The sequence below is a fragment of the Anas acuta genome, chromosome 7, assembly GCF_963932015.1.
Source record: "Anas acuta chromosome 7, bAnaAcu1.1, whole genome shotgun sequence".
Classification (NCBI taxonomy): Eukaryota; Metazoa; Chordata; class Aves; order Anseriformes; family Anatidae; genus Anas; species Anas acuta.
Genome location: NC_088985.1, coordinates 36,995,125 through 37,010,124, shown reverse-complemented (window position 1 = coordinate 37,010,124; position 15,000 = coordinate 36,995,125). Strand labels below are relative to the sequence as shown.

Below are 15,000 nucleotides of genomic sequence, written 5' to 3'. Positions count from 1 at the left end.
GAAGCCGCGCAGCTCCATGGAGATTTCAGCTTGCTGTGCTTCGGCTTCCTCGGTGCGAGGGCTCCAAGCAGCAGCAGCAGCTCCCAGCTCGTTTGTACGCAGCAAGTGACAGTCTGAGATGTGCGTGATGTCACCCGGCATGCATACAAGCCGTATTTACTTAGGTAAGCACAGCTACAAGACCAAATTCTGACAGACAGAAAAATAAAGGCAACCGTGAAAACAGAAGTCTTTGTACTGCTCAGATTAATTTTATTTTAGTGGGAAGGATGCAGAAATGTGACCAGTCAGCAGCTGGGCTTGACCAGAGCCCAGAAGATGAGCTGAGGTACTGCAGACGTCATGCACTCAGTCATCGCTCTGTCTCATTACCTGTTATTCTGCTTTTGCGTATGCAGTTTTTCTGCTGTCCGGGAAGTGATCTAAGTGTGACTTCCACCGCCTCCCCTGCACAGGTCTGTGCGGTGATTCGGAGCAGCTGCACTCGTGCAGCTTCTCCCTGCTCTCCTTCCCAAGCAGGTCGGCTTCCTGGCACGCTGAACCAGGGAAAGTAAAATTAATTACCTTGTGTATGATCTTCGAACTGTTGGAGAGCCTCTTGTAAATGTGCAAACATAATCGAGGGACAGCCCACTGCTCCTGCGTAGCTGCGAAATTTAATATTCTCCTCGATACCTCCTAATTATTCGTTGGATTAAAGTATTCGGGAGCCACTTTCCTGGAAAGGGAGAGCGGGTTTTGGTAGCTGCAGTGGCCGGCTCACCTTTCATGTTACGAACACCGTCCTTGGCAGATGTGGATGGAGAAGGTGGCAGGGCTTGGGCCGCTGGGCATGGACCTCTCCTGGGAGGCACAGGCTGGGCGTGCAGAGGCTGGTGCAGAGCGAGGAGGCTGCAGGCAGCCTGGTGCAAGGCCGGGGAGATCTCTCCTTGCCCTCCTGTCTACCATCGGCCAACCCACCAAAGGAGCTTCTCAACACCCATGGCACAGGCATCCCGCATGTTCCTGCTGACCATGCCCAGAGGGAATGGCTGTTCCTGTGCACCTCCACAAACGGGCAGCTACCCGAGTGCCCATGCCTTTTTACTCTGCAATAACAGAGCTGTTCAAAGTGTGGCCTTTGTGCCCCTTCTACCTAAGCTTTGTTTGCCAGGCTTTGGCCTGGCCAGTGCGGGGTTTGGACACGGGGCCGCTCTCGGACAGGCGCGGAGCTGAGGCCCAGGCACACCTCGTGTCTCGCCCCTCTCCACCGAGGTGCCTTTCCACAGAGGAGATGCCCAGGCTGGCACGAGCACGGAGCTGGCCGTGCTCCACGCTAAACAGCCCGCTTAACCCCAAAGTGCTTCGCAGTGCCTCTAATTAAGGAGTGCAAGTCTAGCGTTGCTGTGGCTCTCCATACTGGATTAGGCCCAAAGTCAGTAAAACTAAAATTACAAACATAAAATAACTACTTACTGGCACAGCATGCATGTTTTCACACATTCCATCCTATTCCACGAGCTTTTCTAGAGACAGTAATGTAACAGAATATGCTTGAACATATGGTAGAATTAACAATTGATCCAGCTTCTGAAGGTAATATAAAATTTTATTTTGTGTGCTAGTGTGTGCATGTGGGTCATTCTATGTATGCATGTTGATTTAAATGAAGTACAGTCATATGTAGGGTTTTTTTTTTTTTTCAATATAATTTACACTAAGTAATATGTATGCCCAGCTAGCTTTAAAATATCCCTTTTTATGTATCATTTAAACTTCAGAATAATTTGGACTTAGGAAGTGAAAATGGTGCCTTTGCCTTTATGCTACAGTTGTTTGCCCATTGAGCCGTGATGCAACATTGGTTTCATCTTGCATTTTTCATTGCATTTTTCTGGGATTGCAGGAGAGGTTCTTGTCAGCAAAAATAACTCTACCCTAATTTGCCCTGTTGTGATAAACTAGCATACTGATTACCTATGATTCCTGCAGTATAATTTTCAGATTACTTGACTCTCCTGGGTTCTGATTGTGAAAAGATGCTTCTGTTTTGGCATGACATCATGTGAGCCCCCAAATAATCACAGATTTAATTAACTGCAGGTATAAATTCTACTCTTTACTATGTATACCTGCTCATTTCTCCAGATGACAGCATAATGTACACGACAATACAGACAACCCCGTTCATATTAAGAACGATAAAGTAAGTAATACAAAAATAGATGAATAAATGTAAGAGCAAGTTGCATTGTCTGTTAATTGCTGAAACTTTTTTTTTTTTTTTTTTTTTTTTTTTTTCTGGCAGAAAATATCCCTTGTGAAACAAAATGTTTTTGAAAAATCTGTATATTGCAGGAATAAATTCTACTAGGAAGTAGTTAGTGAAGTAGATGTGTTTGTCCAAAATAAAAGTGCCATTTAATAAATAAAAAGAGCAGTTGAACTGACATTTGCTGTGTAATAGTAAACAGTGTCACTTTTAACTCATGTTAAATACCCTAGCAGAGTTTTTCCTGGCTTCATGTATTTCTGCTGGCTGAGTAAGAAGGGTTTTAATACTAAACAGTGTATTTTAATTACTTTCACCATTCAACTTCTGTCAGATAAAAAAAAAAAAGCCACATTTAAAAATAATACACTGAATTGATTTAAACGTAATTGTTGCAGAACTTAAAAAAAATACAAGGGTTGGCAACCATTTCACAAGTCCTTTGTTGTTTCAGAGTTTAGCAGTTAAGAACAACACAAATACATTTTGTTTGTGGTGGGTCACAGGTTCAAAGAGACTTTGAAAAAATAGACTGGGGATAATTGGGTTATCAGATGCAGACACTGCAGGGAATTGAGCATTATCTCTTCTCAGTGTTAGGACTACTGGGTCACTTCCTTCACTCCCCAGCTTCATTCTCTGTCAGCCTGACACAATCCAGATGACTGAAATGGGCTTTTACTGGTTACCACCCCAAAGTTCTCCCTTTCTCCATCCTTCAACAGGTTGATTTTATGAGCCATGGCCATACTAAATAACATCTTGCCTTGCTTTCTCCCCCATTGATTCAACAGTCTTTAATTGCTTGGAACACAAGCCAGATCCTTGGATTCAAGTGAGTCTTCCTTCACCTTCAGCTGCTGTTACTCATTTCTATTAGACAACGTCTAACTAAGATATTGACTTGCACTTTGACATTGGCACTGCTACTGTGTTTGATTGCACTGTCAATCTAAAAAAATCTTTCAAACTAGCAGTAAAACATGTAATTGTTTAACTTCATTCTGCATAAGCTTCTCTGTCCAACACTTGCTTTCGTTGTGTAGCTGTGATAAGATCCTATACGTTGTATAGAAGCAGCTGATAGTGTACTAACTCCTTGTGCACAGCATTAATTCACTATTTTTTTGAATATTTTATGGGCGCTTAGCAATACCTATCTACAATTATTCTCAGTTTATTATGGCAGGACATTATATTTTTTTACACAATAAATTGGGCATATTTTTAAGATGCTCATTTGCTTTCTCCTGCATGGCTGCATGAGCTGAGTTCTTTGGCGAAGTGTGACTGCATTCATTGCTTGTGTCTTTTGAAGAAAAGCGCTGTAACATTAGCATGACTATTTTCTATTTATTATTATCCGTAGGACTCAGTAGTGTTGTGGGTAGGTATTGCTGCTCCTTGAGATGTAGTTCAGGCTGTGTAAGTGGAGTTGGCAGTCATGGTGTGTCTGCTAGTGATGTGTCCCCCTGCCCCAAAATGTGACCGTTCACTGATGTGGCAATGCCATCCCCCGAGTAAAGCTGTGTTACACCAGCAGAGCACAGAGGAAGGGAGTGCACCTTTGCCTTGCCTACACTGTGCTTGCTTCCTTGGGTACGAAGCGTATGTCCCTGGGATTTATAGCTTTAAAAGATTACTACCTGTGTTAAAAAAAATGGCGTTAGTAAGCTGTAGCACTGTATGACTAACATCAAGTGGGATGCAGAGTTCCCACAGAGCTATTAAAATGCTGCAGAAACCCCTCTTCCAGCAGCTCTGTTGCTTTTCTTTCAGACCTCCCACAAGAAGAAACTGGGAGTCTCATGAAATTGTGCCAGCCTTTGTGTAGCAAAATGTATTAGGATTAAAATTAGATCACCAACATTTTATTCTCTAGTCAACACTATTACAATTTGAATGCAGAAATCCACAGATAAAAATGCACAGATTCACTGAATTTATCTGTCCTCATAGATACTCATACCTGAAAATCCATGTTTCAGAGAAGTTTTACTTTTTAAATTTAAGCATATTGTTCAGTAGTATTCAGAGGGAAATCCTGGGGTTTGGATCTTTTGCTGTTTCTTTGATGTAATACTTGGAACTCTTCCTTCATTTTCATTATTGGAATTGTTTTTAAACAGTCGAAAATAGCACTTCAAATCAATTAATCTTAAGTATTTCAGCTTAATACTGAGAATTTATTGTCATCCACTTACTTCCTCTCCATATTGAATGTTTAATGCCAGCTTGCTTGCTTATGCTTACTTCGTAAATTAGCATTATCCGCCCAGTATCTGCTTGTTTCTGAAGAATTATTATACAAAGCCTCATTTTAAGGAGGTCAGACCCCTGCATGATGATTTGTTGTTCATGAATCTACTTTGTGCCAATTTGTGTGTGCATGTGCAATCAGAAGTGACTTGGAGTGAGTGAGATAATAATCATCTGCTGCTGATATGAAGACTTCCTCTATTCGACTACCATGAATCAGGCTGATTCCAAGTGAATGAGATTTTAATCACCTGTCACTGCCGCCAGCACTTTCTCTATATTTATGATAATTTTTTTTGTCTTTTTATTGAAATCAGTGTTGACTGAATCAAGTAATCCTGATTAGCAATCTCACTGTATCCAGTCAAGAGTGAAATGCATCAGAGCATTATTGGTACACTGAACATACTGAAATTGAAAAAAAAAAAAAAGGCTAGACTAAGTGTGTCAGCACGTTGTCTTGGTTATAGGTGAGAGCTGGAATGGGTGAGCTCGTTTTAATTGTTCCCCAACTTGAACTGTTACTCGTTATACGTGGCTAACGCGGAACGGTGGCGGTGTGCGGCGTCTGACTTGCAGCCTTGCAAGTTCTGCTGTGGGTTGGCTCTTCTGCTTTTAGTTACACCTCTTGAGTCCCCATGGGACAGGGAGAGTGAAGTCACCAGGGTGGCATGCATGGAGGTCGTGGCAGCACAGGGCAGCCTTCCTGAAAGGAGGCATTTTCTTTATCCAACTATTTTAATATATATATTATATATCATAGAATCATAGAATATCCGAGTTGGAAGGCACCCACAAGGATCATTAAGTCCAACTCCTGAGTCACCAAAGGACCACCCCCCAAAAAAATAAAAATAATTAAAACCAAAATCAGATCATGTGCTTGAGAGCATTGCCCAAATGTTTCTTGAACTCTGGCAGGCTCAGTGCAGTGACCACTGCCCTGGGGAGCCTGTTCCAGTGTCCAGCCACCTCTTGGTGAAAAACCTTTTCCTGGTAGTATATATTTGATATATACAAATGTTAAATATATCTATATTTAAAGAGAAGAACAATAGTAAAATTCAAAAACTGTGACTTGGACCAGTGTTTTTGCAGATCGAGGTACAACCACTTTTATACGAGTTCCTACTTTTTATTTGCAGCAATATTGCTACCATGTGTCATAGGAAATTTCAGATCTTTTCCTGCTATGGAAGTAAACCCAGAACATGGCAAATAAGTGCCCTCGCTGTTTTTAAGAAGAGTTATTCCAAGGGCTGCCCTTGCAGCATCGCGGTGAGGCCAGCAGCTCAAAGCATGGCCATGGAGCTCCGCGCAGCATTTTCTGAAGGAGGCGATGGAAGCACAAAAATATTCTGGTTACTATTATTCTGAGCCTAAGCACACTGCAATTAGGCATCTCTATATTCAATCCAGTCCTCAAATCATATTTTGCTACATTACATAGTTATAAGTATCATAAGAAATTACACTGCTAATAGTACGATAACTGCAGTAGTGCTGGAGGGAAAGAAACGTGTACTGATGAGTACCTGGGCCTGCTCCTCCTAGTCCTGTTCCCTCAGTGTTGCTGGGGCTGGGGGTTATCTATTTATTTATTCCTTACATTTGTTTTCTTGTGCTTCTTACTTTTTTTTTTTTTTTTCCTATTTATTTAGTATGGATGGAAATTCAGAAAAGGGTTACACCCCCTTTTCTTCCCCTCCTTTCTTAAAAATTTTCATGCACTCCTAAAAAAACAAACAAACAAAACAAACAAACAAACAAACAGACAAAAAAACTCCTACAAAGACCCTGCCAATGCCATGGGCCTCTGCTCCCTGGCTGACTTGGCCTTCTTCCTCCCTCCCTCGTTCTCCTCAATGTCATCTTCTCCCCAGCATACCCGTGCTTCAGTACTTTGCTATCCGCTCTCATCCATCACTCCTGGTTTTGCCACCTTTGTTCTGCTCTGAACATGTCAGCAGCCTTTCTGCCACCTTAGGCTTTCCAGCACCACGGCCATCTGACTGCTTTCCAGTGCCGTCACGGTCAGTCCTACGCTTCTCTCAGAAATCTTTTCCTTCCTTAGTTTTTGTCTTTTTGTCTTCCGTGCTAGGCTGACTCTTTTCTTTTGTCTTCCTTCCTGTCCATAAAGCTTTGTTTGGTTTCAGGCCTGTTTGCATGTGGTCTCTTTCACCCCAAGAGCAACAACTATCTGCTTGTGAAGTGATTTACAGCTCTGTCACTCGTCTCCTGGCTTGTTTTTCTCTGCAGACCTATACCTCGGTCTCTCTTTTGAATGCCTCTTTCAGAAGGCTTGCAGTAAAATTGAACTAAATGCGAGCAAGAGTTAACATCAGTTTCAAACTATTCCAGTTTCAGATGGTGTCGTTGGTGCCGTAACTGATCTCTGTCACCTGTGTCACAGCGCCAGAGCTGTCTTTGAGTACATCACTTTCAAGCTACAGACAAATTCTTCTCCCATAATACCTTTTTTTTTTTTTTTCCTCCCCCCCCCCTCCTTTTTCTTCCATTAAAAGGAAGAATTCTTATACTGGGTCTTCTGCTTTCAGCAGTCTCTCTTCTTCATCCTTCTTGCCATTTCCTTCTTCTGCTTCAAAAGGCAGTGAAACCTTCACTCTGCTGTTGTTCTCACCATAAAACCATCATAGGCTCTGTCTTACCTATTGCATTAAATACAAATCACTTTCCCTGCATTCAAGGCCTTTGCAATTTACTGATCTTATTTAATTCTACCAAGTGTAAGCCTTACCTTTTCCTCTGGCTTGTCAGCTGCACCAGCACTGCCAACAGCCGTTGTCAGCTTGTGTATATTTTAAGGGCAGACTCCTGAGTTCTTCCTCATGTATAAGATATGAAAATCCCCTTTTCCTTGATGTAAAATATAAAAACATTTATTTGTTCTCCTTCAGTTGTCTCCCCTTACTCACCTCGCTATGGTTATAGCAAGATGCAGATCAATGCCAAAAGGAGGGTAAGCCAAGAAGGAATTCTGGCTTCCTCGTTATTCCCGTGCTGTGAGAAGGGGTAGTTTGATCTGAGAGCAGTGGTTGTGGACACAAGTTCTGAAATTTGTGTTTCTGCCTCTGCCATCCAGAAAAATAGGAAGCAGGAGGAGTGTTGTTGCATACCCACAGGACAGGGAGGTCTGGCAGGGAGCTGCTTCTGAAAGAGAGGGAAGGAACCGGCGTGCTGCTGTGCTTTCTGCTTCCCCTCCTGCCCGTCCTTGTCCTCATCCACTGCCCATGAACTTTCTGCTGCTCATTGACTCTCCATCTTAATTACAATTTTGGATGTAAAGTCAGGGTCTGGCTTCATTGGGAGCTTTCTTCAGAACTCAAACTGTGAAACCTTTGTCCGGGCCAAGGCTTCTGGTTTTACCGTGAATAAAGAGCAGCTGATGAGCCCAGGTGTTGTCCTGTAGTACAGGAGTATAATATGTATGTCCTGTAGTATTTCTCTGCATTTTTGTTTTCTTCTTTTCTACTTTCATCCTTTTGCTGTAACACCTACATACATCACTATACAGACAGTCTCTTTATTTTCTTTTAGTTATTTCTTATGGATACCTTCTCGTTAAGTCAGTGAGCCAAGTAAGCACCTGTTTAGTTGTTTTAATCCTTCAACAAGAATCAACTTCTTCACCTTTCACTTATTTTCCTGCCATCACTACACTTCTTCATTACTTCCAAAATAGCTTGCAGATCAGCTGCACATTCAGATTTATTAAATAATGCATATGACACGCATATCCATATGACATAAGTATCTGTACGCGTTACCTCTCAATAGCTGCATATACGTATCTGTCTTACTACCTGAACAGTTTTTCCTCCTGCAAAAGGCAGAGTTTCCCATACTTGTAAAGGTGTGTTGGGCATTCTCAGTGAGAATTTCAGGCCCTGATGCAACCTACCTACTGCTCAAAAGACAAGTTTAGGCAGAATAAATCTAAACAGAAATTAAATAAATTGCTTGATGCACCTCCGGCTGATTTCAGCAGCCTGCAGAAGTTGCAGTAGAGTTCCTTGTTTGTGCAGTGGATTCGTACTGCTGATGGTGTGCTGGTGGCTGGCCACTGAGGGCCGTAACTGGGGCAGATCCCCAGTGTAGAATCAGTTCTAGTTATTTCTGAATTGTCATTAATTTTATTCTTTTCCTCATTTACTAATGGGCCTAGTTTCTCTCTCATCTTTTTATTATGTAAACAATAACATTAAAAGAACATTCTTAAGGCTGCAAAGGCAAGCATTCAAAATTTATAATAAAGGTTGCCCCTGCAAGCTTTGTTTGGACTCCCTGTCTGCACATTAGGATATTGGTTTTGGTTACATAATCAAAAACAGGGTTTTTTCCCCCCTCCCAACCCTTGCCTCATTCAGGACTATTCAGTACTGAATAGTATTGAATTCAGTACTGTTCAGTATTTTTTTCCTTCATTGTTCAGTGTGTGGTCCCGTTATGCCCAAGTTATTGAGTGCTATTCAAGTCCTATCACAACAACGGCAAAACCAGCCCCAAATTCCTCCATGAGCATCTCACTGAGCTCATCACTGTTGTGTAGGTCTGCAACAGAAGTTTCCTTCTACAACATCCGTGTCACATGAAATTTTACAAATGGGAAATTGAAGCAGGGAGAAATTAGGAATGAAGTAGCGAAGTGTATCTGTAAGTGCTGCATGGGAGATGCCGAGGATCCATTTTTTCAGAGCCTGTGTCATTATGTAGTATTTTATATGTCCTAAACACAGCTGTCGTTGACTTGAGTTGTAGCGATATGCACAAATTGTAGCCTGGCGTTGCAAGTCAGGCACCCAAAAATGAGTCAAGCAGAATTATTACCTATGAAAAGTTTGGTTTAAGTAGACCTGGCTAGAGGTAGGTCTGAAGTGTCACACGGAGAGCAGCTAATTACCATAGGAGTCTTTCTTTCAAGCTTCTGACTTATCCTTTTCCCAAATTTTTAACATTATCAACAAGCTATCAGGTGGGCTGATTATATATATATATATATATATATATATATTTAATTAATCTTTCATTTCAACTATATGAGGAATGGTACAGAAAATCATTTTAGCTACACGATCACGCAATATCTAATGCTGGATGGTAAGGGGATAAAATGAGGTCCTTCACGCAACTTTCTAGGTTCTTAAGAAAAACCTAGATATGATTTTCCTGTGCCCATGGGACGTCAGCAGCCTTGAAAGATTTAAACCCACTGCAGAGACCTTATCAAGCTTAGCTGTGGAAAGAAAACGATCCCTAAAATTTACCAGGCTTTGTTTGCAGCAGAGAAGTGATAAGGTTGTGAAACGTTGCATCCTATCTAAAATACAAAGCAGGGTAGCCTAGTGGGAACATGTCCTCCTGCTCTTACTCCCAGAGAAGCTCTCTCAGCTAATTAATTAGCTTTTCCCTAGTTGAGGGCCCGTTGAAGAAAAAAAATATTGCTCTGACCCCTTGTTGTTTAGTCTGAGTATTCAGGAGGAATAGGAAGGAATACACTGCAAGTAGACACCCTGTAAGGAAGGGTCAACATTGAAAACAATTATTTTTACAGGGTTGGAAAGGAAAATAGAGGGAAAAATCAACCTGTACTTAGGATAAGGACCAAAAATAGCAGAAGGAAGGGGGATGAAAAGAAGCAGAGGGGAGAGGGAATGATGTTACATCAAATAAGAGGACCAAATGCATGCAGATGAAAACAGATGGGGATCAAGAAGTGATGACCAGAAGTGGTTCCCATCACAAAGAGCTCTGGCTCTATTCTCTCCCTTCCTGCTCAGTACCCTCTTCCAAAGAGAAGGTGACACCAACGTTGCGTATTGGCAGCAGACAGATTTGAAACGAAAGAATAACAGAGGGTCTCAAATATTAGGAGGTAACCAGGAAACCATGAATTCTAAAAAAGACAGAGAAAATAAATGCAAGGAAGTTGCTGCAGTTATTAAAAGATAAGATTTATAGGCAAGTTCATTTCAGCTGGTTGGCTATCCAATCAACTACTGTTGCTAATTGGATTAGTTGCCAAAATAAGCTAAGAATAGAACCTTCCTTTTTCTTATTGTTAATGCTTTCCAGGCACAAAGTCCTTGTGGGCAAAAATTAAATCTTTATTTCTAGTAGCATAAAATTATCCTCTATAAAAATGAAGAACCTTAACACTTAGTAGTACCTCTTCTTCTCCAGACCCTACAGTGGTTAACAGTCTTCTGCAATTACAGTGTGCTGTGAGATGGAACATTCTTGTTCTCCTCCAAATCAAGTGGTTTGTGGCAGATGCCTACTATTGTTCCTCTGTATTTTGTCATTCTTTCTTGTCCTTTCCTGAAGAATTTCATTGCTACATTTTCCGCAGTTGACTTGCAGCTTTCTGGCAATATAAATACTTCTGACATAATGGAACAACCCTGGAGAAACCCTTAGGTAATTTCAGAGTGCCCCTTAATATGGAAAACCCTGAGCATCCCCCTATTAAGATTTTTTTTTTTTTCCTGAAGCCAGCACAACTGTTTACAAAACAGCACTCTGAGCAGGAAATCTGTTTCTCTTTCATTGCTTTATAAAAGTACATCTAACTAATAACCTATAAATAAGTTACATATATAATACAGGCTCTGTGCTGTCCTCTGCCCTGTAAAACAGCAGAACCATTGAAATACGTCATACCATCTTTTATATTTTAGTATTATTTTGTTCTCTGTGTTAACATATCCTACCAAACCAAAATAAGTGTATAGCTTGCTTTTCCTAGGCAACATGGTATGAACTTTTGTATAGGTTTCCCAGTGTAGCCCACAGTTGCCAACTTAAGCAGGTTGTTTCTTAGGAAGATCTATTATTCAACTAGTATTAACTCACATGTCTAGATGAACGATTAATTACTGCAGGCTCTATCTTTAGAGTTTAACTTTAGATATTTACTTCAGCAAAGAAAAATCCTGTAATTTAGAAGTGGAAGTGTTCTGAAGCCTTTAATAAAACTTCATCGCAGGTGAAGGACAGGATCCTCACTTTGCAAGAGGATGAGACGACACCATCTGATGAAGCTGTATGTAATTCTCCCCAAAGGACAGAAAATGTTGTCTTTGAGTAATGCTATTGACAAGGAATAAACATAGCACTGAAGGTAGGATGGCTTCAGAGTGGGAAGTTTTACGTCCAGCTTGGGCTTTGGGCTGCTCACTCCCAGCTGCCAAATGATCGAGTTCATTGCAAACACAGCCTGAGCTGCCTTCTGTGTGTTGTGGAAAGCAAAAGGATGGTGAGCACAGGTGCTGAGCTCATGAACCATCATCCCTGCTTCATGCAGTCTTCCTTGTGTTCATCAAAGAAGCTAAATTTGCTGTACCTTGAATTTAAAAAGTCTTTCAGCAAATTCTTTCAGATGAACTAAAGCTGATTCTCTCTTTTTCACTCTCCGTAATTTAATCAGACTTCCTGGATAGGCCAGTACTCATGCAGGTGGTGAACACATGGGAGTATCTCACAGTGACAGCCTGTTACTATCTGTGGAAACGATAGTTTGAGAACTGTGATTTTTTGTAATAATATGCTCATTTCACAGTCTTGTGTAAAGAACTAAATTAACTCTTGTTTTCTCCACTATGGTGTAAGCCCCTACGCCATTAACGAGGATGGCTGTTTTCATGAATGGATGGTGGTAGTGCTGAGCAGTATGCAGAAAAAATGAGCACAGGTGATACATACATTTTAGGCATTTTCCACTGATTAATGTCAAAGCAAAACACACTTTTCTAGACAGAGACTGAGGAACTCATTTTAGAGGGTAAACAAGTGAGCACAAAGCTCAATTCCAAAGAAACCTCCTTTAAAGTTAGGCTGAGATTTAATTCTAATTAATAAATAAATGATATTTGGATGATTAGTTTGGACTGCTTTTCAAGCATGATGTGAAAAAATAATCAAAATGCTGCCTATGCAGAAACTAGAGCAGCCATGTCTGCCCGAGTATGCAGACATCCTGAAACGGTAGCGCTGAGAAGCAGCAACCATCCAATTCATCTCAGCTTTGAAAACTGAACTTGCAAATTACATCTCATGCCTGTCATCAAACCGTTATCAGCTTCTCCACTGCCGAATCGTATAGATATCAAGATACGTTTATCTATCCCAGAAATCCTGGCTCAGGTTAGGTGCCAACATGTCCACCTGTTACTTGCTCATCTGCTGGACTTACTCAGCTGTTCAACGGGGTCTTACAAATACATTCGACTACTTTTAATTTGAAGTTCTCATCATTGCAGAACTTGGATGTTTATGCACAATGTAAGTTTTCATATCAAACTAATCAATAGGGAAAAAATATACGTAGTATTTGAATTCATTTCATATACTCGATGCTGTCACAGAGGCATTGCAATTACCCTGGAGACTTTACTGCAAAGCACTAAGAGTCTCGACTATACCTGATAGACAAACATCGCTCTTCACGCCCAATCAAAACCATCAAGGAGGAAGGCTGGTTGATTGTTTGCAGGTAGTAACTGAAATAATTTGTCCCATAATAGTTATCCAAAGCGGATCTCATCAGATAAAGCATCCACCTAACTATTTGATGTACACCTTGATGTTAAGTGGATGCCCACAGTAGGGAGCCACCATCGAATATTTGTCTGGTTGCACCTACCTCTGGGCAGGACTCGTGGGTAGTTACTGGTGTATTCTAGTAAAGGAGAGTCCTCTGCAAACGCTCCTGGATAACCCAAAAGACTAAGAAACCCAGCTGAGACACATTTGCAGCTAAATATGATCCAGCTGTGTAGAACAGGGCTTATTATCAGAAAAGTTTGGGGAAATACCCAGAATGTCATGCAGTTCTACTAATATTAGCTTTAGCAACTCACAATTATAATGACTAATTGGAGCCATCACTCATTGCTATTGAGTTCCCAGGTGAAAACTATGGACCAGAACCTCCATTAGCATAAATTAGCATTGGAAAGTCAATTAAGTTACACTGATTTTTACACTAGTTTTACTGTCTTTTATAAGGCTGAGAGGGAAAAGCCTGACTTCTGGTTTTAATTTTTCATATATTTGTTTTCTTCTAAAGCAAATTATCATTACATTTTCAAACAGATCTCCATAAGCATACACATGTGCAGCTAGAATATAACACTGATATTATTTTGCCAGGTAGAGCAGGCTTGCTTAGGTGTTTTCTCTGATGTTCTGTGACTTCCAAGTTGATTTCAGCAGTCTGAATTGGTGCTGCGCCTCTCAGAGTTAGGATGCAGAGTGGATAAAAAAGCGATTTCTGTGAAGGGTCTCTTCTGTGGGACTTGCTCCCATTCCCATCACAGGAGTGGAGAAGGTGTTTTTTTTTTTTTTTTTTTTTTTCCTTCTGTATTATGCATGTGTACGCAAAGTAGAGAAAATGGGAAATACAAAAGAAAAGGGTAAAACTATGCAATGTGGTACAAACTGATTTAAGGAAAACAGAAGACGGTGGCTGCTTGCATTGTATTCATAATTTAGCATGGGTACCTAAATAGGTAGCTTTAAACCAACAAGATTTTTTGGTAACATAAATCTTAGTGGAAATCTGGCAAAAATGGTATAGAAAAACATCTGCAGCTTGATAGATAGTGTAAATGTCAAACAGAACACTCTAAATTTTGCCCTAACTAAAAGTTATTGGAGACATTCAGGAGAGTATTCCTGAAAGGAACAGAGGCATGTGCAAAAACCAGTGGTTTGTCAGCCCTCTCATTCAACAGAGCTGTACAACTGAATAAGATCATATGAACAGCATGACAGGGAAAATACAAAAATCAATGGAAGGTAGACTAATCCAAGAACTCTGAGAATTTTTGCCCTGTACAGCGCACAGGTACTCATTTGTGTTTTCATTTAGAACATCCAAAGAATAATAATAAAAATAATAATAATAATAAAAATCACACCAGCAGAAGGTTTTAGGTTTATTTTAAAACCTATCTTCCATCTGCAGAGATAGATCAGTGTCAGGCTGGCCCCGTGCCACTTTGGGACTGAACAAGAGAACAAGCCTGAGGTCTACTGAGTAGAGTGCAAGTGTATTTGACGTAATGAGAAATTCCCCGAAGCATAATTTTTCATTTACAGTGGCACCAATGTATCTGACCTGGTCCACCAGGATACGCTCATGCCAATTTTCAGGCAGAAGACACGAGCTGATTTTTTTTTTTACATCCAAACCGTGCTTTTAGCTTGCTGTATCACCACAACCCGTTCAGTTTACCAGAAGGGTTTCAGCCAACACGGTAGGAAGGTAGGTGGCAGTGGCTGCTGGCACAGAGGCTGCTTTGGTCGTGCTCTTTGTTGTTCACATCCTCATTAGCCCGAGAGCCCTCAGTGGGACTGACTCACCCACTGCAGCCCCCACATCTCTTCCGTGGTCCTGGGCACCGCTTTGCTCGTGAGGCATTTCCTCAAAGCCAAGTTCCTTATATTTTTGCCATCCCTGCCGTTCC

General features: G+C 41.0%; 1 protein-coding gene and 1 long non-coding RNA gene across 30 annotated transcripts in view; one reads left to right on the top strand and one right to left on the bottom strand.

Moving 5' to 3' along the window:
• Positions 1–15,000, top strand: part of EBF3 (EBF transcription factor 3) — a 124,442-nt gene that overhangs the window by 27,141 nt on the left and 82,301 nt on the right. The gene's annotated exons all lie outside the window — the stretch shown is intronic.
• Positions 7,478–13,671, bottom strand: LOC137859819 (uncharacterized). 2 transcript variants are annotated; one of them, XR_011098576.1, is made up of 3 exons: positions 13,173–13,671; positions 12,952–13,029; positions 7,478–12,031 (listed from the first exon to the last, which is right to left on the bottom strand). It is a non-coding gene; the product is annotated as an uncharacterized lncRNA (long non-coding RNA). The 2 variants fall into 2 exon arrangements; XR_011098575.1 differs by having other exon boundaries at positions 12,952–13,671.